The 27,099-nt window shown below is 41.7% G+C and overlaps 1 protein-coding gene across 2 annotated transcripts in view; it reads right to left on the bottom strand.

Moving 5' to 3' along the window:
• The window catches only part of ZFAND6 (zinc finger AN1-type containing 6), a 65,609-nt gene extending 62,694 nt beyond the window's left edge, over positions 1-2,915 (bottom strand). The window contains exon 1 of one of the 2 annotated variants that reach the window (XM_044980364.1): positions 2,648-2,915. The gene's annotated coding sequence lies outside the window, so the exon portion shown is untranslated. The remainder of the gene's footprint in view (positions 1-2,647) is intronic. The other variant, XM_044980360.1, reaches the window with a different exon arrangement.
• Positions 2,916-27,099: the final 24,184 nt, after the last annotated feature.

Here is a 27,099-nt window from a genome sequence, read left to right as displayed (position 1 = left end):
CATACACCTATGACTGTGTACAATAGTTGGGTTAACCAGTTCTTTTACTTTCCAACTCTGCATGGGAAGCTATCCCAAAATGGATTGCAAGTTATCATGAATATCTAAAATCCTGTGCCCTCTGACACTAGTAGCTGAGGCATTATGGGATACTTGCACAAATTGCACAGTGTGCCGTATGGTAGCCGTGGACTGGCCAACAAAATTGGCACAAAAATATATCAGGATAAATGATGCTATGTGGACACATAGAAGCATGTGAGATGAGCATGTTGGAGTCTTGTTGCTTAAACATGGCTTTTTCTATAGGGTAGATGGAACCTTTACTAGATTTCTTTCCCTCTTCCTCTGATGTAATTCTTTTCCTGGGCATCATCAGCTGGTAGCTTTCTGTCTAGATTCCCTGAATCACTGCTGTATGACTTTCTTGTCACGCTCTTCTGTCCTTGTCATTCACTCGTTCCAATTGAGTGATCTTTCTGTTTTGCTTTTCTGTTACACTCATTTGCAGTCCCAGCCTGTTGCATGCTATCATCTTCCTAGTTTGCCTCTTTCATTTCTGCTCTTTTCTTTTCTCCAGTTTTAATCTTAAAACTATTATTAGCCAGAAAGTGAGACTTTTATGTCATATGAATATAAAGCATTGATTGTTTTCCTGAAAATGCTAGCATGTTTGTTTAGCATATGTCACATATAGACAATCAGCTCCTTACTAAATCTGGTAAGCATAAAGCGGGCTCTGGACCTGCCTCATGTAGCCCTATAATGCTACCATGAAATGGAGTAATCGTCTACCATACATAACATTGTGTAATCCAGTGTTTTCTCAACCTCTTTGATACCGGGGACCAATTTGCTGCCTTCCTAAACTGTGTCAGAGAGATCTCAGGGACCAGTGCCAGTCCACAGATGGGTCGTTGAGAAACACTGGTCTATTCAATACTGCTATCAGAATGTGCAGTCATGTCCTTGTCTATTCAGTGCTTGCCATCTCTACTTGCTGTATATAACAGGTTGGACAGGCTCTGAGATTGCAGCTCAGCAGGACACAAGAGCAATAGGGACAGTTGGAGCTTGGTTCACATGGGGGTAGTTATCGTTACACATAATTTCACTTTAGTAGTCATGACATTTTGCCTCAAGTTTGTTAACAAAAAGGCTCAACCCACTAAAGGTGGGCCTCAATTGAAATTCCTACTCACTTATCTAGGTACTTATCTGGCCCCTGTCATGGTAATATCTGAGCATCTCACAATCTCTAATGTATTTATCCTCCCTCAACCCTGTGAGCCAGGGCACTGCTATTATGCCCATTTTACAGATGGGTAAATGAAGCACAAAGTCACGACATGACTTGCCCAAGGGCACACAAGAAATCTGTGTCCCTCATTTGTTCTGTGATTGTCCCTCTAACCTTGCTGTTTCAAAAATGCTATTCGTCAATGACAGAAGAGTCTGCTGCAGCCACAGAGGGACTATCTTGTGTCAGAATCTCCAGCTTCATGATGGAACTGGGTCATTAGGCAGGCGAAAATGCCCCTCTGATTGCTCACAAAGTAAACTGTTTGTTCTTCAAAAATCTCCAGGTGGTTATCTACTTTTTGTGAATTATACTGCCTGAATTCCTCCCCATAAGAAAATATTGAGGGTTGAAATGACTTGAAATGTACAGCAATTAATAAAAAGTTTTACAGCAAAATAGATCTGATCAGTGTCTCCATAAGCAATCCAATTAATCTTCACTATGAACAATTTATCAGGTTTTTGGGGAGGGGGAAGACTGGGGGGTAAAGTGAATTACTAGAGAAAAATCATAAAACAGAACATATCTATGGGTCCATGGATATTTATAATGCTTTTGAGACCTTCTGAGTGCTCATTAGCAATTCTGGAGGTAAGCCTTTTAATATACCCAGATGATGGTGTATTTTTCCCATCAATTGCCATCTATTTTGCCACATCCTTTCTGTTTTGGGTTTTCTTATACATACCTTAAGTGTATAGTTGATCTGACAGAGGGGAATGCTGCCCTCACTGTCTGGCTCAGAAAAGAAATTCATGGATTTTGAAAATTAATACCAATATGTGGATGTGAGTAGCACTTTTCATCCAACGATCTCAAAGGCTTACAACCATTCATTAACTCTACCACCAACACGGACCTCTGTGCTATAGCGACAATGCAAGAGGCACAGAACCTGGACCTATCGCCCCTGTCGGCCGTTCCCTAAGGGAACTGCTGGTGGATAATAGATCCTACAGCACCCTCCCTGCAGTCTCCAGTGCAGAAGGCAGAGGGTGGGGAAAGCAGAGGAAGGACAGGGATGAGGATGGCTTATTCTCTGCTGGAGGCCAGTCACTTGGGGACCATTGCCAGCTGGTAAGAACAGCCACCAGGCTACTCTAACCTATGCTAGGGCCATGGCTGGGCAGAGAATCAGAGAACTATAAGTGGCTCCCTGAGCACCCTCGTACCCATCCTGTCTCTGTTACACCTTGTGGAAATTTGGTACAACAGAGAATCAGGCCCTGCATGGGTGTTAGCTACATCCTAATGCAGCACAGAGTTAACTGCCTAACTCTCCTAGGTGCCTTTGACAATCTCACCCAATATGAAAAATATAATAATATATATCATAACACTTACCAGTCTTACACCACAATATATGCCAAGCTGATCGTCATAAGTAACTGTTGAGGAAGACTATGGTAGGGGATCACTGAAGACTGTATGGTAGAAGATAGGCTTCTCCGTAACATCACACTCAATGAAACGTTTTAACCCCACCACTAAATAGCACAGCTAGTGATTCATAAGGTGTGTCAGTCATCTTAGAATGCTAGACCTTTTTGGCCTCTCCTTCCTTCCCCTCTTTCCCTCCCCCTCTTCATCGTTCCTCCCTCTCCACTTTTCACATTCCTCTCCTTTCTTCTGCTGCCCTATGAACTACTCACTGTTGAGCAGCGGGATTGTGACATAACTGATAAGCAATCGGACTATGACATCAGAGAGACAAGTCAATCCTCTCTCCCAGCTTGCCTCCCTCTACCTCTTTTCATCTTTTTCTCTACTCAAGAGGATGACCAGGATTTGACATTAGCAATAAGCCACATCTCCCTTACTTCTCTCCTATTGTTTCTTTTGCTTCATTCTCCTTCAGTTATTTGCATTTGGCAGATCTATTTGTTGAAATGTGTGCTGTATAAACAGGGATATGAACACAAACAAAATGGTAACACAACCCACATGTGTTAAACAGCATATGTTGTTTCCTGATTTGCTCTATCAGAAGTCATTTTGCAAGTGCATATTTGTGCCTCTGCAGTTTGCACTGACCATTTTTCCGCTCTTTCTTTCCTTCTTTCTTTCTTTATTAGGTTTATCTTTACTAATATAGGGTCACATCTTTATCCCTTCATTTAAAAATCTTTGGAGACTGTGGATGAATAATTATATCCTCCTTCATTTGGCTGGCAAGCTTCAAAATGAATGTACTGTTCTAGGGCTTTTTTGATTTGCATAGTAGGAGCCATTTGATCTAAGCCTGGGCACATTTTATGGGCTTACTAAAGTTTCCCTGCTTTGGGAAACTGCCAATTAGTAGAGTGACAATTGTAAGTGGCAAATTTTATAGCATGAGAATAGTTATCAGGCACATAGTTCATGCACGCACCTTCACATGGTGGTTGTCATTTTCTTAACCAATGGTCACTTCAATTTTTCTGGAAGCTAGATCTTTTTATTACTAGGAGTCAGTGTACCTTAAATGAAGAGATCATAGATTCCAGTGTATCTATCCCATTCAGTCAGAAGGAACTTTGGGATATCAAGTACATCAAGTTTTTTGGAAATACTACAACCCTAGTATTATTTCATAAAATATGCTTTGCAGTATACATTACTCTCCTCTATAATACTTTCCTCTCAGAACCAGGGCTGGCTCCAGGCACCAGTGAAGGAAGCAGGTGCCTGGTGCAGCCAATAGAAAGGGGTGGCAATCCGTTCGTTCTTGGGGTGGCATGTCTGTCTCTGCAGCTGCAATTCAGTGGCGGGTTCTTCAGTGCCTCACTTCCTCTTTGGCGGCACTTCGGCGGCAGCTCAGTCGGGCTTTTCTTTTTTGTTTTTTTTTCTTCGCCGCTTGGGGTGGCAAAAAAGCTGGAGCTGGCCCTGCTCAGAACTGCATAGTAGTGCTCATCTTCCCTATTTTTCACTCGCTACCTGTGCAGAGTAGTGTGTGTGTGTGTGTGTGTGTGTGTGTGTGTGTGTATGGATAGATAGATAGATAGATAGATATGTACACACACTGTGAGATTGTAAAAAACCCCAGAAATTCTCTCTCTCTATATATATATAGTGATTGGTATCATTGCTGTTAATTTGCTGAAGTACCTAATTATACAGTTGCACATATTGGGTCTTGGAAGAAAGGAGTGGGGAGTAATATAAACCCATAAAATAGCAAGCTGTGCATTAAGAGTATAGCTTTGTGTAGTTAAAAAAATCAATATTTAGTCATGTTATATCAGAGAGAACCATAAAAACCGATGGTCCTTGTACTAGTCCATGTCTAAGTTTAATTAGATCTAAGAAGAATTATGTCTTCTCTATATAGAATATGTACTAATGTTTCCCCAGGACACTTGAAATACACATACAATACAACCTGTATAAACTCTTTTCCACTGGTATAGAAAAAGGATGGTCTTGCCATTTAGGCAATAGACTGGAACCTAAGAAATCTTGATTTTTCCCTCCAGCTCTGGCGCAGACTTTCTGTGTAAACTTGGGCAAATCACTTAATTTCTCTTTGCCACAGAGGTAATACTATTTCCTAACCTCACAGGTGTGTTGTGAGATGCTGAGTGGCACACACAATCCAGTAAATTAAAGTAAATACATTATGTTAGTGTTCCCTCTCAGACCGAGGACAGTTTTAAAACTGGAGTGTTATTAAATTATCATAAAACTCCAACAACTACATCTTGCTCAAGCCTCATTGCTGCTTAGTCCTTTTAGAATACACACAAATCTGTTGCTGAAACCAGAGCTATCTCCTTTGAGCCTTTCAGCAGACTTTCAATTCTTAAAGAGACAGGGCACAGGCCAATCTAAATCCGATATTCCGTTATGAGTTGTATGCTCCCCCCTCATAAATGTAATGGTGACCTGACATTTCTTTTAACAAAGTATAGCACACAGCTCATCTATTTGACTTATTAGCAGTCAGCCATGAGTTCCACCGCTCATAACAAGTGGTCCTCAAGTCTTTGGGTCTCTCTTCTGTCAGAATTTACTGATGGTGGAAGCTTCTACATCTCTCTTCAGTTTCTTTCATATGAAGCTGAAAGTTTCTGTGGCAATTTTAGTTCCACTATCCAGCTAAAGAGTCAGTTCTAAACACCTGAAATCCCCAAAGATAATCATTCTTATCTTATGAAATAAAATTTCCTATATGATCAATGTTATAACTATGAAACTCCAGGTCACTGGGCTTACGGAAAGCTATTTAGAAAATGTATTAAATTAACATAATTACAAACTATCCAGAACTATAAAACCCTTCATTTACCAGTATTACTTCAGACTTGGACAGAATGCAGGGTAAAGTACAGGAATAGGCACTTGACAGAGCAAAGGACAAATATGAAGTCAATCCACCAGTCCAAAAGTTAGATTTAGATACTGATTAATAGGTGTCCCTAAATGTTCATCTGTGGGGCTCTTCTCTCTCTATTTGGACGACCTCAACAGTCAGTGGGTTGTTCTGGTGATCTGTCCTGTTGTGCACTACTGGTTCCACGCTGGCATTCATGTCTTTCTACGGCTGGTCTGAATGTCACATCAGTCTGATCAGCAGTTTCCAGGTTTACCAGATCAACAACATCCTCATTTCCCAAAAGAGGATGAAATGTGATGTACACACAGATTTTATCACTTTTAAAATGTATTCCAGAAAGTTGGCAGGGTAATAGCTGTGGACACATCTGGATGGACACCACAAGGAACATTTATGTACAGAGAAAAGAGTCTCCAGGCTCTAACAGTCCTTAGTTACTGCTGAATTACTCTAGGTGACTGTGTATTTGTTTATTGCAAAAATGTATACTACTGAATTGATGCTTTCCCATGTAGCTGCCTCAGTGTCAGGGTACTTAGAAGAATGCTGCTGTACCAAACAGAACTATAAAAAAGTCCCTATAAAAGACTCAGAAATATTTAATATTTTATTCATCATTATGTTATTATGTTTGGCCTGCAGTACAACAGCCTCATAGAAGCGAGACATTATGTACAGTAGAGGAATGACAAACGTTTTCCCCACAACTCACTCAGTGAGTTCCCCTCCCCTGTTTTGAATCCTTGTCTTCCAACAATTTTTCTGCTTTCAAGGAAGAAAAAACAAACACATACACCTCTACCCCGATATAAAGCAACCCGATATAACATGAATTCGGATATAACGCGGTAAAGCAGCGCTCCGGGGGGGCGGGGCTGCGCACTCCGGCAGATCAAAGCAAGTTCAATATAATGCGGTTTCACCTATAACATGGTAAGATTTTTTGGTGCCTGAGGACAGCGTTATATCGGGGTAGAGGTGTACTTTATTTTATGAGTAGCAAGGACTCAGAACAGGATGTGTTTAAGCTTTCATCCCTTTTTCATTTGTGCAGTAGATAGTATGTAAATATTTTTTTCTCCAGGAAATATATTCCATGTTTTAATCTTGCTCTGTCTGAGAAATTGCCTTGCAGAGCATTATCTCTCCAGTTAGTGACTCGAGAACTAGAAGAAAGATAAACAAAGTTTAATATATATCTGAATAATGACGGTAGTTTTATTGCAGGAGTTGTAAGCCAAGCTACACAAGCATAAATACAGATGTTAAAGGGAAACTGCGTGATTGCTGACACCAATGATTCAAAAATAATGAGTCAGGCCCCAAACACCATGTGATTGGCTTACAAATTATTTTACAAATAGTACAGTTTGAGGGTCTTTTTATTTTGCTTCTGGTTTTTGAGTCACATTTTCTAACCTTTTTCTACAAGCACGAAAGCTAGAGACTTTTTTTTTTAAAAGCTGAGATTCTTGAATAATAATATGATTCCAGAAATAGGAGCTTTAAGAAAAACAAACAAACAAAAATCACAGCAAGAGTTGGCAATAAAATGGTGAGAGTTGGCAAGGCTGTTTTCTGCATAGGTTTTTATATATTGCTCATCACTGTAGTATCTGGGTGTCTTCCAGCAGTGCATGACTAATATCTGTCACGTGTAGTTTGTTCTCTCATCCTCTCCCCTGGGGAAGAATTGTGTGTGCAATGGAGTGTTTTGTTGGTTTTTTTTAAAATGTATATGCTGTTCTGTGTTTATATTGTGGAAGGCAGGTCAAAGAAGTGCACCTTGCACTTGGCATGGAATGTGGTGAGGTTTGTGATGGTCCTCAGTTCCTGGGAGAGTTCCTTCCACCGTCAGGGACACCCAACAAAGTTCTGCCTCCTACACAGGCAAGCGTTATCCTTACTGTAGAGAGATCCATTGTGCCAGAGGAACAGAGTTGTCAACCAGAGCCTTCGTCCTGGATTTAAGTATCTTAGGCCCAGGCCATTGAGTGCCTTGCTCAATAAATAGTGTTGGGTTCAAAAATGAGGTTCAAAAAAGAAAAGGGGAAGGGGAATAATTCCAAAATTTAATGGGTGAAATTGACTAATGGCAAAAGGCCCAATTAACCAGGCTGTATGCAGGTGGAGTGCAGGGCAGTTGGAAAGTTGAAATCAATACCTCCCAAGCCAAGGCAGGATGCAGACCAGTTGTGTTGTCCCCTTGAGGCAGTTCTTCCAGCCTACGGCTGGCCTCTGCCCAGTTCTGAATTTCACCCAACATGAACAGAAATATTTACACAATTGAAAAAAATGTCAATGAAAATGGTCTATATTTTTGGATTAAAACTTCCTTCGATGGTTTTAGAAACCCAGACACAGAGGCACAGATGTATAAATCTGGAAAGTGAAACTCGCTTTAAATGGGAAGGGGAAGTTACCTGTCTAAATTCAGTGACAGCATCAGTGTTAAGTCTTGTGATTCGATTATGAATCTCCCAATATTTGGTGTTTTTCCTCAAGCCCCAAGTGCTGGAACCAACGGATTTTTACATGAGAATTTCAGCTTTCATTTAGATATATTATTAAGCTTCTAGCCCCCATGGTTGCAGAGAAAAGTTTGAAAACGTGAAGCGAGTGCACTCTAAAGACTCAGAAATCAGAAGGCAAATATGAAGTATCCAAATTTTATTACTTTAAAACAATCTCACGATTTGGGGCCAGGGGCACTGACATATTTGCAATGCTGGGAGCTGGCAGTACTCAGGGCCGGCTCCAGGCACCAGCTTATCAAGCAGGTGCTTGGGGCAGCAACTCCGGAGCGGGGCAGCACTTTAAGGTATTCGGCGGCAATTCGGCGGAGGGTCCCTCACTCCCACGAAGGACCTCCCGCTGAATTGCCGCAGATCGCAATCGCGATCCCGGCTTTTTTTTTTTTTTTGGCTGCTTGGGGCAGCAAAACCCCTGGAGCCGGCCCTGGCAGTACTGCAGCATGAATGGTGAAAAGTAAACTAGATTCTCCAAACATTATTTCCAGGCTGATAAAATCTTATTGGGAATGTGCAGAGGGAGAGATTCTGGGCTAGCGGGAGGGAATGTGCTCTAATGATTGTACCATAGGACTGGCAATCAGGGATTCTCATGATAGTCTTGATCCTGCCACTGGCTCACCCCCTTAAGCCTGATCCAACTCTCACTTCAGCAGAGATTAGAGTGGACTTTTAGGGTCAGATTCTCTTCCCCCTTTACTCATGTTGAGTAGCACTTTACTCCATGAACGGCCCCACTGAAATCAATCTGTCTACTGGAGGAGTAAGGTACTACTCCGTACATACAAGGTGGTCAAACCCTGATCTTGTGCTCTGTTTGCCCATCTGTAGAAAGAGAACAAACAACACAGAAATGTCCTGAGGCTTAATTAATTAGGCCTAGACCATGTCCTTGTTTTACTAACCCAAAAAGGGGAGTGAGAGGGAATAAGCCCTCACTTCCCCCATCCCTGCCCTTTCCAGACCGGGTCTGGGTCTGGTACGGAACACAGCCCTCGCCCTCTGGATGCGCCCCACTATGAGCAACTGGGCAGGGATGGGGTGAAAAATGGACGATGCTTTAATTCCACACGCAGACGCAGACGTGCACTGCCCACAGTAGCAGGCCACATGGGAGGGGGTAGTAAGCAGCACCTTTGTCCTAACTTACTTCCCAGGAGCAAGAGTGGCGAAGGGGGAGCATGACTGTGAATTCCTTTGTGAGGGCACTCCTGGGGCAGGGCAGTGACTTTGAGCTTTGCCTCAGAGCTCAGTGTAACCCTCAGTGTTTGTAAGGGTTTCTGAGGGCCTTGAATGGAACTACACATCGCACGAGCACCAAGCGTTATATTATTATTAATTATTGCGCCTGATAGAATGTCATTCAACAAAGGCATTACTGTGTGAATGGCTCCGTTTTAAATCAAATCATTTATCAAAGTATATTTTTTTAAATTCAGTCAGATCTGTAGGCAGCTGAGGGGAATTATTTGACAAATACACGTGAATATAATTTTTTTTTTATTCGGCCAGTTCTAATTAGTATTACATATAAACACACTTTTGGGGCCAGGCACTTTACAGCTCCATGCCTCAGTTTCCCACTCTGTAAAATGGGGACAATGATACTGACCTTATTTGTAAAACACTGAGATCTACTAATGAAATGTGCTATGTAAGAGCTGGGTATCATTATTATTTCAATATATATAAGTTCTTGTCTTGGCAGGGTCCCCTTAAATATAGTGAGTCAAATTAATATCCAGGCCAACTCCTTTGACTTCAAGGAAACTAGAACAGGGAACAATTTGGGCCAGTGTTTTATTTGCACCCCCATCACTCTTTGCAGCCCTTAGATTTTTGCTTTCAACTAAGGATGTTTTGCATTACTTTCCTCTGGCTGGCGACCTTGACAAAAACATTGGCTTGCTATATTTTCTTAGCACCACTGAAATCTTGTTCACGTTTATTTTCATTACACCAGTACACAAAAAGCATGCCAGGTGGTTAAAGATCATTCTATATTAAATACACATTTCAGAACTTACAGCCACAATAAAACTCTCATCTTTATACTTACTGGCTCAGGAATTTCGTTCCCCCCCCCCTTTGTTATGCAGCTATAAATTACAGTGACATAAAACATATTATTGTTTTCCTTCATAATTTTGCCATTGTGCTATTTTATGACCCAATAATCCAGCTCCCAAGTGGTTAGTCTATGAGGACAAAAGCCAAGTGATGTATCATGGACAAAGGAATGGGATTATTGCCAGATAAAACAATCAGACTATTATTATGGCTAATATGCTAAAAGTGTTTACAATAGGTTTTTAAAGAATCCCTTACATTTATATGGTACCATCTGTCCTGAATGATCCCAAGGTTCTGTCTAGATTGATAATGGGGTCACGCTACCCACATTGAAAAGTAACTGATGATGGCTAGGAAAGCTGGTGACTGCTCTGCACTACCAGTGTTACAAAAATATAGTTAGGAAGGGAAGCAAAGAACAATGTAGCTATTTGAAACTACAGGGAATTTTAGATTGGCAGACTATAGTATAATTATCCTCACTAGGATTTGGCCAGGACATGAGTGTTATCAGGCTTATTCTTGAAAAAAAAAGTCACAAAGTATTCATGGACCAAGTTCCATAGCTCATGTGAAAGATGGGACTTCCACAGGCTTAATTCTCCTCACCATCACAGTGATCAAGGCATTGATTTCACACCATTCTGACTCACAGGAGGGAGTGCCACTCACAGAGTAAAATGCACCACTTCCTGTATTTTTCCTTTGGGAATCTCCCATCCACACCCCAGTGAAGTCCAATTAGCTTATGAGATCTAAAGAGTTCACAGCTTAATCAGATATGGCTGCAGAAAATTTTACAAAGCAAGGTACCTTCACCTGTAATGAGCGTGACAGACAGCAACAGAGCAGTTCTTGGCCAGTGTAATGCGGGCACCTTGCTGATGTTCGAGTTGTAGTGAAAATATTGCACATCTAAGACAGAGCTAATGTTTCCTAAATACAGTAGAATATGTGATGCTGTCATGACTGAAATACATCATTAGTCTATTGCTACTGTTTTACTGAGTAGTTTAGGGCTGCTCTAAGTTCTGTCTTGGGACCAGCCCTGCACAGATCCAGGAATGGGAAAGAGCAAAGGTGAGTTTTATACTATCTGTGCAACTCACCCACCTAGACTTGAGCGGTGCGACCTTCGGCTGTACCAAGGAGCTGGCCCCAGATGATTAACCCAGATTCGTTTTATAATTAAATCAGGGAATGTCAAGATTGGACTTAAGTTTAAATTGTGTTTGTTTTTCTGTGTTTAACAAAGATCATTAAGCAAAAGTGTTTAGCATGGTGCACATGAATTTAGTAGTGAGAGCCCCATTAACATTGCCAAGAGATGTGTGGCTAACCCCTGCACTGAAATTTTATCCCTTAATAGATTTTTCCTCTTCCAGGGATAAACAGACTGTAAAGCTGCTTGGTCTTCTTATCACCTGGGAGCTAGTGGTCCTGATCTCCCATTGTTGGCACTAAAGAAAAATGTGCTAGTTCATTAAGTTAGAAAAAAATCATGACTTCACGTCAAAGGGATAATGGAACCAAATTACCAGCATAATAATAGCCAGAACTGATTGTTATTGATCAACACTTCCTAGGTTGATAACTCAGCTGTTTGTTTCAAGATAAGTCCGAACAAATTCCTTAGGAAATGCTTCCTGATACCATCAGACCATCCATGACCAAGAGCTGTGGCCTACAGAGAGTCAGCATTCTGCCTTTTTCCTCTAACTATAATGTACATATATCCTACAAGTAATCGAAAACATAAAACTATATTAAAATTAGTTTATGAGTCTGACTAAATGCTCCAAAGCTAAGTTATTCAGAGTGAGAGGTTATAGAATATCTTAATACCACATTGCAACTCAAACAAGCTTGCAAATGGTGAGGGGGCTGGAGTAAAGGACAGGGGTTTTAGCTTTTACAGCGAGTTTCCTTGCTATAATCCTTGTTCTGACACCATTGAAGTCAGCCAAGCACAAAATGTTCATTGACTTCAGTGATGCAGACCAAACCCTTAATGAGTCTCAGATACTTAGGGACAGATGCTGCTGCCCTTATTCACATTGGATCAGGAGGGAGAATGCAAAGGTGGCGTACAATCATCCTCTCCTCTGCCTTAAGACTTGTGTCCAGCACAGGTCAGCCAGATCCAAAGATATGATTACTGAATGCTAATTTGTGACACTTGCCAAAGAAGAATGAGATTGCACAGTTGTCAGTGAGGGTCTGTTGTAATAATTTGGCCTAAAAATTTACCCCAGTTGTAAGCTTCAAAGTAAAAAAGATGTGTAAATGCATAAGATGTCACAATAATGTATAATAACAAATGTTGTTGGGGAAAAGGAGTGTGATGGGGTGTCCACCCTACACAGGACTAGCAGGGGTTAAGGTAGCCAGATTGGCCCGTTAACTGCCCAGGCTGCACTTGGAGGAGGAGCCAGGGAGCAGGGAGTTGATTAAATGAGGCTCAGCGGGGCAGGAATAGGTGGGGCCTATAAAGCCCAGAAGCTGAGCGCCGAAGGGAGCTGCTGGGAAAGGCTGCAGGAAGGCAAGCAATAGTTACTCCTTGAGAAGCGGGAGGAAGGTTTGGAGCTGGTACATCCAGAGAGAGACAGGGATGGAGCAGTGAGGTTAGAGCAAGGAAGCCCAGAACTGCTGAGCTGAGGGTCCCTGGACTGGACACTGGAGTAGAGGGTGGGCCTGGGTTCCCCTACCAGCCACTGAAGGTGTGGCATAGAAATGAGATAGCGAATGGGAAGACTGCCTAGGACTGCTGATGGACTGTACCCATGGAGAGGGAATGCTGAGTGACTTAGCTGGGAGGCAAAGGAGATGCTGAAGGTCCTGGAGTGAGAGGAGCTGCAGACCAGAGTCGGAGTGATGGCATGCAAACCATGGAAGGGGATGTCCACCTCAAGAGCTCATCCTCAGAGCGACCAGGAGGAGGGGCCATCCCAGAGGTGATTGGAGCAGCCTGTCACAGGTGGTAAAGAAACGGACACATGGTTGCCCCGATACAAGGGGAGGTTGAACCCTGATGCAGGGGGCCATAATAAAGAAGGAGCCCCTAAGGGAAGATGAAAATGGAAATGCCTCCAGCACAGAGTTTCTTGGCTGACGGAAGTTGTCTCCTACTAAGGTGAATGCCGGAGTTGTTGCTCCCACAGAGGGGAGTGGAGAACCAACAGGGGCGGGTCTGTGCTATGTGGGGACAGATATCAGAGAACCAGCAGAGGCTGTGGGAATCCCATGTGTATTTGCAAAACTGTATGGTGTGGGTAGCTGGTCAACAGCAGCAGCTGTACAGAATCCTGCAGGAAAGAAGCAGGAGGAGACGTAAGGGCCAGGAATGGGAAAGGTGCTCTGGGACTAGGAGGGCAGAGACCCAACCCCAAAGGGCTACAGCTGTGGGAGCAGGGAGCACCTGAAAAGGGAAGGACCCTATTTAGAGAGAAGGAAAGAGCCTTCCCAGGAGGCAAAGACTGAGACAAGGGCCCAGAGAGTCCCACTCAATAAGCAATTGGGTCAGAGGAGGACCTGCTTTGGGTGTGTGGAAAAGGGCCATATAAATAGATATTATCCCCACAGGGAAAAGAGAGATCCAGAAAAAGCACAAGGGTCCAAGCCAAGAGAGAAAAGAAGAGCCAGAGGCCTGTAAGGAGCCCAAAAGAATGGTGGAGAAGCCCAAGAGGCAGGTGAGAAGTGTGAGGTGAAAGTAGGGGGCTGGGGCGGGGGAGAAGGAGAGAGACTCCAGGAAGGAAAGTAATTAATGCAGAGACTAACACCGAGATGAACCACAGAACAGTGGGGACTCAGACCCTGGGGGCGAAGGTGCTGGAGGACTCGGTGGAGCAAGTGGACCCTGTGACAAGGAGACAGCGCCACACTAAGTGTTACTGGGTTGTAAAATGTTTGTCCACCCAGACTGCAAGCCTACCCTGTTAAAATGATGGAAGAGCTTTGTCACAGCTAAAAAACCTCCAGTGTGGGCCTCTGGATTCTTAACCAGATCGATTTTTCTTAGAATATGGTAGCGATACTTATACATTTGTTTTAAATGCAGAGGATGACATAAGGACCTGCTGCTGCAATCCCTTACTCACTCTGCAAGAAGAAGACTCCTTGTCTATGTCTACACTGCAATAAAAAACCCACAACACCAAGTCTCAGAGCCTGGGTCAACAGACTGGGGCTCAGGTTGAGACCCTCCCCTCCAATGGGGTTTTAGAGCCTGGGCTCCAGCCTCAGCCCAAATGTCTACGGGCAATTGTTAGCCCTGTAGCCCAAGCCCTATGAGCGTGAGTCACCGGAACTGGCCCAGCCACGGGTCCTTTACTGTAGTGTAGAAGAACCCTTTGAGGTCAGTGGGAATTGTCACATGAGTCAGGTCTAGCTGGGTATGTATGGGATTGCAGGACTAGGTCTTAAATTTGCAGGGAGTAAGGAACAGGGAACGCTTAGAGATATTTCTTTGGACTCAGATGAAGGCTGAGCTGGGTCTGACGATCAGACAGATTGTTGATGTACAGCTCTGTATCTGCAGAGAATGAATGCATCACAGTCAAAAGAGCAAGATTTCCTTTGCAGAGTAACCAGTTGCATATTAGTAATAGCCACCTTGTATACCTCATGCATACCACACCTGCTAGGCCAGTCTCCTTGTCTTAGGTAGGTTTGGCATGCTTTGTTCTTGACATACCCATATTGGCTATTACTTATCACTGTATTACAAGGTGCTTACAAATTGGTTGTTTAATAATTTGCTCCGTTATCTTTCCAATTTCAAAGTTAGGCTGACTGGTCTACAATTCCCTGGATTATCTTTGTTTCCCTTTTGAAATATATGTACTATGCTTTCCCTTCTCCACTCCTCTAGGACCTCACCCATCCTCCGTGAGTTCTTGAAGATAATCACTAATGTTTTTGAGATTGCTTCAGCTAGTTCCTTAAATACCTTAGGATGAATTTCGTCAGGCCATGCCAACTTGAATACATCTAAGTTACCTAAATATTCTTTAACCTGTTCTTTCCCTGTTCTGACCTGTGTTCCTTTCTGCTTCTTGTTAATATTAATTGTTTTAAACATCCATTCACAATTAACGTTTTAAGAGAAGACTGAAGCAAAATAGTAATTAAACGCCTCAGCCTTCTTGGTGTCATCTTTTATTAGCTCTCCTTCCCTGCTAAGTAGTGGACTTACACTTTCATTTATCTTTCTCTTGTTCCTAATGTATTTATAGAACCTTTTCTTATTGCCTTTTATGTCCCTAGCTAGGTATAATTCATTTTGTGCTTTAACCTTTCTGATTTTGTCCCTACATGCTTGTGGTATTTTTTTTTGTACTCATCCTTAGCAGTTTGTCCATCTTTTCACTTTTTAAAACATTCCCTTTTGATTTTCAGGGCATTCAAGAGCTCCTGATGTAGTCATATTGGTTTCTTGCTATTCTTCCCATCTTTCCTTTGCAACCAGTTAGTTTGCTGTTATGCCTCTAATATTGTCTCTTCGAGAAACTGCCAGTTCTCCTGAACTCCTGTTTCCCTTAGATTTTCTTCCCATGGGCTTTACCTACCCAATCTACTCCAAGTTTGTTAAAGTAGTCTTTTTTGAATTCCCTTGTTCTTACTCTTCTGCTTTCACTCCTTCCTTGCGTTAGATTATCATGAAGCCTATTGTTTCATGATCACTTTCACCCAAGTTTCCTTCCACCTTCAGATTCACAACTAATCACTTCCCTGTTAGTCAAAATCCAGTCTAAAATGGCTGCACCCTTCCCTGGTTACTTTCTCCACCATCTGAAACAAGTTGTCCCCACCACATTCCAAGAATTTATTGGACATACTGAGTTTTGTGTTATTTTCCCAACAGATATTTTGGTGCATTTGTGCATAGACATCTAAGATATGGAGCAGGTTCCCCCACTGTTTTCCCTCTTGTTACTCCTATGTCTGTTTTGTAATTTTCCATTCCTCCTCTTCTCCTCCCTCAAACATCCAGCCTTCTGTCAAAGTCACCTTTTATTTTTAATACTGAACTTTGGGCTTTCATCACCTGTCCTCTTTGTACCTAGTTCAGTGCACTTTTTTGGTCAAGATTTCTGTCATTTTATTAAACCTCATTTTCTCACTGAACTTGGGAGGCTATCCAATAAATTAATTTGGTAACAACAGCAATTGAGCTGTCCAGTAAATAAATTGACCTTGAATGAATATGAACCATTATTGTGCAAAGGGCATGATTACCAAATAGCACCAAAAACAGATGTTGCTACACTGGACAAATTGGTCCACAAAGATTTCCAGATTGTACAAAACTGTCTTAACCATAAGTGGTTAAACAGAAGAAGAATATTTGTAGCTATTATATAGGAACAAGCATCTTGGAGCAAAGTTCAATATGTAAGAGAATGAATCACCTCAAAGTGCTGTAACACAGTTTAACAGAATAATTTTACAGCTGGTAAACCTTAGTAGGGAAGAAGTGTGATTTAAAAAGATGGGCTTGTTAAGGTTGTCTTACAGAGTGCCTCTAAATGTTCAGTCTTCTTTGGTGTCTTAACCAAAACATATGTTCTAAGACAGTGGTTCTCAACCTTTCCAGACTTCTGTACCCCTTTCAGGAATCTGATTTGTCCTGCATAAACCAAGTTTCACTTAACTTAAAAGCTAGTTGCTTCCAAAATCAGACATAAAAATACAAAAGTATCACAGTACACTATTACTGAAAAATGGCTTTCTTTCTCATTTTTACCATATAATTATAAAATAAATCAACTGGAATATAAATATTTGTAGTTATATTTCAGTGTATAGTATATAAAGCAGTATAAACAAGTCACTGTATGAAATTTTAGTTTCTACTGCCTTTGCTAGTGCTATTTATGTAGCCTGTTGTAAAACTAGGCAAATATCTAGATGAGTTGAAGTACCCTGGAAGACCTCTGCATACCCCCAGGAGTACGCATACCCCTGGTTGAGAACCACTGCTCTAAGAAACCTTGAGGAATTCTGCATCATCACTGTGGCAAAGCAACCTGCAATCTATGCAGTGTCAGAGGTGAAAATTGAGATTTAATGTATACATATGAAAAAATGCCAAGAATATCACTTTCATCTTCAGTGAAATGTCTATTCTATATATTTATAGTAGCACCTAGAGGTCCCAGTGAGGTTGGGGTCCCATAGTGTCATCATAGTGGATGGACAAACTTAGTAAGGGACAGTCTCTGCCTGGAAGATCTGAAGTTTCAAGGCCCCAACTCTGTAACTGATGGCATGTGGGCACACCCCAGCTCCCCAGGAAGCCTCACTGACTTCAGCCAAAGGTGGAAGAAAAGAAATATTAGTATTCTCATTTTGTAGATGGGGAACTGAGGCAGAGAGAGATGAAATGATTTGCTCAAAGTCATGCAGGAAATCTGACAATTGAATAAATCCAGATGTCCAGAGTCAATTGTGTGATATGAGAACTCAAGATTTCCTGGCTGCCCAGCTTTTGTTCAGACCACAAGTCTCTTCCAGTACTTCAGCCTACCCACTCAATTGTATAGAATTGAGATCAGACTTTCCAGCCTCTTTAGACAACTAGAGAAAGAAACTTCCCTCCGAACTTCACTGCTTATTTATTTGCTCAAGAATATCTAGAGGATAAATGTAAAGCCAACTAATTAAGGGGTTTTTTGGATTAGAGATCTCCATTTCAAAGCAGATTTATCATTTATTGTAAAATCTCCAAAGGAAAATTAAATCTAAAGAAGAAACAAGTATGATGCTATTATTTAAGTTGTTTGAGTAGTTGCACATCAGACCTGTATTTTCTCACTGGATGATTAACAGCTGTCCAACCCAGATAGCAAAAAAGCCTGTTTGGTTCAATAATTCATGTTCTTTCAGATTGTGCTGTAATAAACCAGATAACACTGAACATGTTATTCCTCATGGCTGCTGAGTATAATATTGTGCCATGATGTGGTCTTAGTGCAAAATCAGGAGTATATGGGAAAACACAAAAGATCTTGAATTAAGGTCCCTTTCTCTAACATATCTATCACTTTAGGCTCCACTTAGCTCCATGCAAGTGGACTCGTCCCCAGGCAGCTGGAGCTATTAAAGTCAATGTGGCACCTCTCAGGCACTCGGGGTCAGTCAGTGCAGAGCTTTTTTGATGTCAAGGAATCTGCACAGGTGCAAAAATCCACTCCAGCCTTAATCTGGATTTGAGTTTGTGAAGCTTGCATGGCTCTAAATCTACTGTAAAACTCCTGATGAAATCAATAAAAGGCACAATCTGGGGAATCATGGGGAAAAACAGCCAATTTCTTGCTATAATTTGCAGCAATTTATGCATAATCTCCATCTGTTGAAAATAATATCTGGTGTTACCCCTCCATAATCTGCAAAGATTCCAGCCCCAATCAGTGCAAAGGCAGGTTTGCAAAAGATTTATAGGTATTTTGTGGATTAACGTGGGACTACAAAATTATCACCCATTCCTTTGTTGCTACTGAGATTACTTGGTGCTGATACTTTATCAAAACAATTTAAAAATTGACTCATAACTAAATATGAATCACAATTGAGGCATAATGAGTGAACACTAAGGTCCTGCTCCTGCAATTCATTGAAGGCAATGGGGCTCTTTGTGGGCTTAGCAGCCTGTCCCCATGCAATGAATTACAGGCTCATGTCCTTGGCTTGTAAGTGGTTCAGAGCAGGCACCACCTTTTAGATATAAATTTGTGAAGTGCCCATTGCCTAGTACAATGGGGCCCTGATTGAGGCCTCTAGGTGCTGTCACTGTACAATAATACATAATAGTAACAGTCAACAACAGGGTTATGTTGAAAAGACTAGAAAACTCCTAAAGTACTAGCCTTTCTAAAGGACAAAAGTTCACTGGGGCCCAAATTCAGTTTAAATGCAAACATATGCTTAAGTCTCATTATTGTAATGCTTAAAGTTAGGTTTGTGCTTAAGTTTCTAACTGAATAGGGATCTAAATATGAAAATGAAGTGATGGGCAAATATAGATAAAAACATAATGCACGTTGAAGCTGTTGGAAAATTATAGTGCTAATGAAGCCTTTCTGTATTAGGCCTGAGTAAACCAAAGTTATGTTATGCTTGTCCAAACTGTGTTGGAAAGCTTACAGAACTCATTAGACTGAAGGCCGTGTATCTACCTAAGTCAGCTATTTCGCTTATCAGTTTTGTTTGGCTCCCCAAGTATATGTTGGCTCCCCAAGTGTATGCAGCTGTGTTCACATGTATGCATCCAAAGTATCTAGTACAAAGGGTCAACGGATGTATCTTGTGTCCCCTTCAGAATGACAAATGTATCCTCAACAGCTGTATGTCTCTTGTAGCCCCCACAAAATGATATATGTATCCTGCGTATCCAATTATCCCCTAATAGATGCATGTACAGGTTCTACAGGTCAACCAAATGACGTAGACAAACGTAGGCTAAGTTGTTTGTTTCGGGGTATAAAGGTAGGCCCATCTGGCCATGTAAGGTGTGTCTCTCTCTTTGGCACGAGCCGAGATGAGAGCACCCGCTCAGCTGACCGATCAATAAAGATAATGGTACTCGTCTCTCTGATCCTCCGTGCCTCCTTGGTGTAATTGGGTAAGCTCCGGGGAGAACGGGCCCTTTTGGCTAACAAATGGCGACTCCGCGCCGGGACTTCTCTCCCTGTTGGGGGCGCTGACCGGCGGCCGAGGACGGCTCAGGAGAGTGGCCACCTTGAGCTATTGGTTTGCTCGAGCTCCGAGTCGCCGCAATCGACCGGGACGGCTGCGCCCCCTCCACAGAGAACTCCAAACGACACGGAGGCAAGACAGTACCAGAAGAGGGGAGTCCACCTGCCAGACGTGGCCACTCCGGGCGTGGTAAGTGCGTTACCTCCTGGGTTTGAGGATTAACGCCCCCGAAGAGTGAGGGTTGGGACCTTGGGCCCCTAATGGTAAAGGAACCCACAAATAGGAAGGTGAGTGTGGGTAAAAGCTTTCTGGTTAAGGTACCTAGGTTCAGACACGGCTAATGAATAATTCCATTAACTCCACGAGTCCGTGGGCCGTGCTGAACAATTACTGGGACTTAGAGCAGCCCCAGGGCTGGCTTTTCTTTTTGGTAGGGGTACTTTTGTTTCTTGTTCTATTGGTATGCTGGAAGCCAAAACTGTAATCGGGTCTAGGAGCGTGTGAACCCATCTTCTCTCCCCCCCCCTTCTTTTCCGTGTGGGTAAGGGACAGTCTAAACATTCCACCTCACCCCCTAAGGGTACCCCAGCATATTATATGTACGTACATTATGGTTCTAAAACCTGCAGGTATTTAGAGAATTGGAATCTTTATACGCGTGAAGATCCATCTAAACAATGCCCATTAAAAGGTACCTTTAATCTAGATAAGATCATATATCTCAGAGGAGCTTTTAATCACCAAAGAAAAGCCTCTGACACAGTGTGAGCAATTTGTCTAGAAACGGGTTAATTTAAAACTCAGCTTCGCCCAGAGATAAAAAGAGAAAGTTGTTTTATGCTCAAGGTCAAGCAAACCAAAGGCAGTACAAGTTACAGAACTGAGATTACATTTGCAAAGCTTAACTGTTTGGTGAGATCCAACAGTCTGACTTTGTGACGGATGCCGGTGCTGGTGTGGCTTGGTGACACTGGAGAAGCCAGAGGTAGCTGACCTGGACTAGAATCTCTGAAAGAGACACCGCAGGAGATTCCAGGGTGTAAAAGAACAGCCTTCCCAAGAGCGGAAGCATGTTGGAAATTCTGAACAAGCTATATACAGGATAATCTCCCGTCCACCTATTCCCCTTTTCTGAATGTTATATACAGACGTGGCCAGTCTGGATATGTGTAAGTATGGGGCATTCGTATTTTTTATGAGTGATGTGGAAGCATTCCCAACACTCTCCATTGTTGTTTTATCATTTTAATGAAGCTTTAAAATTTGGTTATATGGTGTATTTTCTCTATCCTCCTGCAACGTCCTGCAGTGTCAGTTTGATCACCTGACATGAGGCATAAATTGGTAACAGAAATTTGTCACAGTTTGGTGAGCAATAGAGAATGGGGGAACCCTGTAGAATTTACACCATCTATTTGTTTTACCCTTGTTGTTTTATGTTTGTTTTATTTGGTTCTGTTGGTGTTATATGTTGAGGATTGCATAATTAAAGGTGTGCCCATTCTCAGCTGCAGTAAGTCTGAGAACTGGAGAAGGGTTTAGCATTCCTCTCTCCACCCTGGTTGACCAGGAAGGGTGGCAGGTGAAAGGATCTACCCCCAGTCGTAGCAGGACTGGGCAATAGAGTAGTTGGAGAAAAGGAAGCCCTGGCTAAGCAAGTACCAGTCCTTCAGGGACTTGTTAAAATGTAACCATTCGTGCTCAGCATATGCCGTAACAGCAGTGTGTTTGCTACAAGAGGCAATTAAATAGTTAACGCCAGTGGGCCATGCGTTTTGCCCAGGTGGCAAGCCTCACGAGGGAGGACTCGGGTCGTCTTGTGAATAAAATGTTTTAGGAAAAAAAACCAGAAGGGTGGGGGCAGAAGCCCATGAAAGAAACGGTTCAGCGCCAAAAAAAAAAAAAAAAAAAAAAAAAAAAAAAAAAAAAAAAAAGGGTTCGGGCCCAGGCGGCCAGGCAACAGACAGAGAGCTTGGAGAACAGGTTGGAAACTTTTGAGGGTCTAGTGGAAGGAAGGAGAAAGTAAGTGTAAGCATGGGGATTTCAAATACTCAGAATGATATTTGGAATGGTGATTTGAATTGGTAAGTGGCTGTTGGAAGACAGGCAAGTGATTTAAGGGAAGGGCAAGTGATTTTTAAAGGAGAGTGAAAAGTTAACTCTGTAGTTGCTGGAGGGAATAGTAGTTGAACTTTGTAAAAATGCTAAAGAGAAAAGTTCTTGGTGTTTTTTTTAAATGTTTGTAAATAAATTCAGGCAAAGAAATTATTAGATTGTAATCATTTGGCTATGAACAATTTTGTTGAATTAGCTAAAGAATGTATACAGTGCTGTGTAAATGAAAATTTATTAGGCTCTAAGGCACTATCAGTGGTGATGTTTTCTTTCAGTGTTTAAAAGCAGGAGTTAAAAGTAAAAAGCAAGCCAGAAAGCATCTGTATTAATGCAAATTATCTAACTGATAAGGTAAAAGCCACTGAAACCTGGGCTGCCTATAAAACATATACAAGAAAATATGGGGTAATTCCCCTGTTTTGCCTAAAATCAACAAGGGTATTTGTATATTTTAAGCAATAATTGACTGCCCAGAAGGGGTAGACCTCTGTTTTGGTCTTTCAGATAATCAAAGAAAACTAATGCCAGCTGAACAGCATTCAACGTATCGTGATTTACTGGCAGAGTAAAAATTAAGTTTTGTGTTCTATGTTCTGTCTTGTGGTGTTTGTCTTGTAGCCAAATTGTTGTGATTAATATTTTCATGGGATGGTCTGGTTTGAAATAAAGCAGAAGGCTTGAATTGAAATGCAGATATTTGTTTTGTTCAACTTAAAATACAAAGTGTTTGGATACATCAGAAAAATGTGATATACTAAAGTCTTATGTATTTTCTTAAGTAAAAGAAAAAAACTGCATTGGCCAAACTGCATACTAACAGTCTTTGGAAGCAAGGACATAAAAAGTTAACCCACTCCCCATATTGTACATGGGATCCTTCTGGCTACCTCAGATTTCTAGCCAGAGGGCTGGGGATGGTGGGAAGCTATTGAACTAGAGCTTGTATTAAATGAACTCATCAAAGTGGGTGTGCTTGTCCTGGCTTGTTGTTCCAAAGCTCTGTAATAAGGTTATTTTAGTAGAAGGGTATATGTGGCATACATTAAATAATAAGACTAATGTACTGTATAACAGCAATGTGTATGTGTTCATTGTTAACAAAAGGTGTATAAGTAAAAAGTAAAAGTTTCCTTTGTAGGTTAAAAAAGGAAGCCAAAAAGGGGAAAAGGAAAAAGAACGAGTTAAATGAGAAAAACTTTAACTAGCAAGCTCAGTCCAAAAAAAAAAAAAAAAAAAAAAAAAAAAAAAAAAAAAAAAGAGATACACTGACTTCGTTCAAGGACACTTGGCTAACAACCAGAAAAGGGGGGCTGTACAATCTGCAAAGACACTAATGCAATGTGTTAGGTTTCCTTTTTACACAGGTAAAGACGCACTACCCGAAGACCCTAGCAGCCCTGCCACTCCATGGAACGAGAAGACCGGATCAATGTGAAAGACCTCCAGCGAAAGACTGCTTTGGCTCCATGCTGGAACGGCCCTTATTAAGTCCTGCTGACTACCAACACCGCTGTGATGTGCCAAAGACTGATTGCTTGGACCCATGATTCTCACTGCAAAAAGACCCGTCCACATCAGGAGAACTCTCCTATATGATTAGCCTATTCTTTCTTCTAGTTCAACTGTGCTTCTGGACAGCAGGGAAAAAGGACAAGGTGACGTGCTAGCTAACCTCTCCCTTGTCCGCTGACAGACCTACTGTGCCTTTGAACTTTTCTAGAAGAATCAAAAACCATTACAGGGTGATGTGCTGATAATCTCTCCCCTGTAAAATGCTAAACTACAATTGTTTTGGGAAAGAAGAAAAAAACACTCACTCCACTGACATTGCCAAAGTCCAGGAATTCCTGACTAAAAAGGACATTGAGAACTGACCCTGGTAAAGAAACAAAAATTCTACACTGGCAGGAAGAAACTTGTGGGATCCTGTTTGGAAATGTGGTATTAATTGAATTTTGGGGTTTATTCTACAGGCTGCGCCCTGTGTTTTGGATAAATCCTTTAGTATGTATTGCCCTCCCTAATTGGATTTTAAATGACATTGCCTTTATCCAGTTTTCAGATCACTTTTACATACCCAGATTGCTCACAAGGGGCTGCCATTAGATTAGCACAACAAAAAGCCTGGGTTATTTCCTATAGAAGGAAAGGGAATTGACCAGATCCCTGTGGGCTGGGGCCAATAGTGTAGCAGCCATTTGGAATATTCTTAAAGGCCAAGAACATAATAAGAAATTGGGCCGACTAGAAAGGGCCACTAGCCTTATTTCTGAAGTTCAGCTAACCCAAGTATAGGCTGAAGTTGGTGAGTTACATGTCATTTCCACCCTTAGTTCTATAACCCAGAAGTTACTGACAGAGATGGTATTGAATATCACTGAGGCTGGGAAGGTATTGCAGTGGGATCTAGTATGTTTAAAATTTCAGGATTTCCTCGATGACCAGCTGATGGCCATTTGAAGTGATCTTGAGCACCAGACTTGACCCACTGCCCTTACAGACATATCAGGAGTACCATCTGATCTGTGGTCATGGAAACATATTTGGACACTTTCTGGATGAAAGTGTGTACATTTACAGTGCTCCTTCCAAGCATATGGACCGGTTAGGGTGGATGTGGGCTCCCACATACCGAATCCTGCCGGGTCCATGGGGAGGATGCATATGGGACTAAATTATTCACCGAGGCATCTGGGAAATTAAACCATTAAGTATGCCTACCTGAGTTATAGTCAGTGCCCCGATCCCTTAGTTGTTAAATGAACAAGGTTCCACTCTTTCGTCCATGCATTCATTCCTGGGTTGGGGGTGACTAAGCTTAAAAGAGCAGTTGTAAATATTTCTGCAGAGCTTCATTGCTTTTTGGCCTCAAAGTGTGAGAAAACTCAGCCAAAAGGTTTGGTGAGTATTCTCAAAGGGGGGAGTTGTTGGAAAATTATAGTGCTAATGAAGCCTTTCTGTATTAGGCCTGAGTAAACCAAAGTTATGTTATGCTTGTCCAAACTGTGTTGGAAAGCTTACAGAACTCATTAGACTGAAGGCCGTGTATCTACCTAAGTCAGCTATTTCGCTTATCAGTTTTGTTTGGCTCCCCAAGTATATGTTGGCTCCCCAAGTGTATGCAGCTGTGTTCACATGTATGCATCCAAAGTATCTAGTACAAAGGGTCAACGGATGTATCTTGTGTCCCCTTCAGAATGACAAATGTATCCTCAACAGCTGTATGTCTCTTGTAGCCCCCACAAAATGATATATGTATCCTGCGTATCCAATTATCCCCTAATAGATGCATGTACAGGTTCTACAGGTCAACCAAATGACGTAGACAAACGTAGGCTAAGTTGTTTGTTTCGGGGTATAAAGGTAGGCCCATCTGGCCATGTAAGGTGTGTCTCTCTCTTTGGCACGAGCCGAGATGAGAGCACCCGCTCAGCTGACCGATCAATAAAGATAATGGTACTCGTCTCTCTGATCCTCCGTGCCTCCTTGGTGTAATTGGGTAAGCTCCGGGGAGAACGGGCCCTTTTGGCTAACAAAGCTAAGTGATACAAAAAGAGGGTCTGTTAGGACATTTGATTTTTGCTCTGAAGCAAATTTCCATTTGCTATAGTTAAAGAATGCCCATTAGTTTGTGTAACTGGTAAGCGAAGCATCAAGCACCAGTTTTGCTTCACTCTTGTTTTATAGGATATCTTTTACTTTTATGAACTTGAGAGTATTTCTGTGTGCTCAATAACACAGTGATGGGTGTAGTATAAATACCTAGACAGATTAGTTAGCTATTTGTATTCACCGTCTCCTGGGTAAAGAGGAGTGCCATCACAGCATGCTCTTTGGAAGAGCAGAAAATCACAATAAACACAAGGATACAAATATATATAGCCAATTTCTTGCTATTATTTGCAGCAATTTATGCATAATCTCTATATGTTGAAAATAATATATCCATAATGGTTGCATAAGCTATTGGGTTCACTGGCCCATCCCCAAAGCATCCTTCTGAAGTAGTTTATGTGAGGCTGATGCAGAGATCATTTCTGCAACACGCAAGGAGCACAGAGGCAAACTGGTGTGGCCTCTCAGGGGGCAGACTACCCCGCATGTGTTTCTTCTGCACAAAACCCAAACCAGATCATGAGTTATTCTGTGGATTTCATCCTGCTTATATAGAGCCTCAATTCTCAGACTATATATGGGTGGAGTGAATTTCACCTCAAATGCTTTGAGACCCTAGGAAGAAAGGGGTTACAGAAATTGAAAGTGCAAAGTAGTTTCACCAGTTTCTGATCTATTGGGTAGATTACAGGTTTTTGAAAAGAGCATGTAAACATTAGAGATTAGCATCTTGATATTTTCATGCAAAGATACATATAGGAAGGCAATAAAATTCTTGAAAACTTTCTGAGTTAGGGTTCATGAATGTAGTTTAATATGCTACATGCTTTATTTTCAACATACCACAATTAGTAAAACCACATTCTAGATTTATTTCTTTAAACATAATTTAAATTTAAAACAGATTTGGATGGGTTAAAGAGTAAGATGTATCTCTAAATAGTACATTTGAATGTTTCTGCTCTTTAATAACTCAGAATAGTTCAAGACAATTTAAAACAAACAGCTCCTGGACTGAAACCCTGATTATAAAATTTTTCCAACAAGCACACTTTAAGAATGAGCTACGAACCTCTATCAATACTGATTTATAATGGAAGTACTGGTATTGATACAGCCCTCTTTATAGTGTTGTGAACAGAAAGGATATTATAGAAGAGTGATGAAGGACTGGATTTGTTAAAAGAATATATTTTCTATCTTCTAAAGGAAGATATTTGATTTCTGAATCACTAGCTGTGTGATGGTGTGTACAAACCCCACTCTGGGGAACAAGGAGCAACTCTGGTCATAAGAGGCTCTGTCCAGCCATGCCGGGGCTTAAAAGGGTGCAGCACAGCTCAGTCTGGGTGGTCAGTGGAAAGGAGAAGACTTTCCTGGTAGCTCCTGCTGGAATATAGCAGGAGCCCCAGGCTGCCCCAAAGCAGACCTCAACTCGGAACTGCAGCCCA

Source organism: Mauremys mutica, chromosome 11, assembly GCF_020497125.1.
Source record: "Mauremys mutica isolate MM-2020 ecotype Southern chromosome 11, ASM2049712v1, whole genome shotgun sequence".
NCBI classification, from domain to species: Eukaryota; Metazoa; Chordata; order Testudines; family Geoemydidae; genus Mauremys; species Mauremys mutica.
Note: the sequence above shows the minus strand (reverse complement) of the source record. Positions and strands in the feature narration are given on the sequence as shown.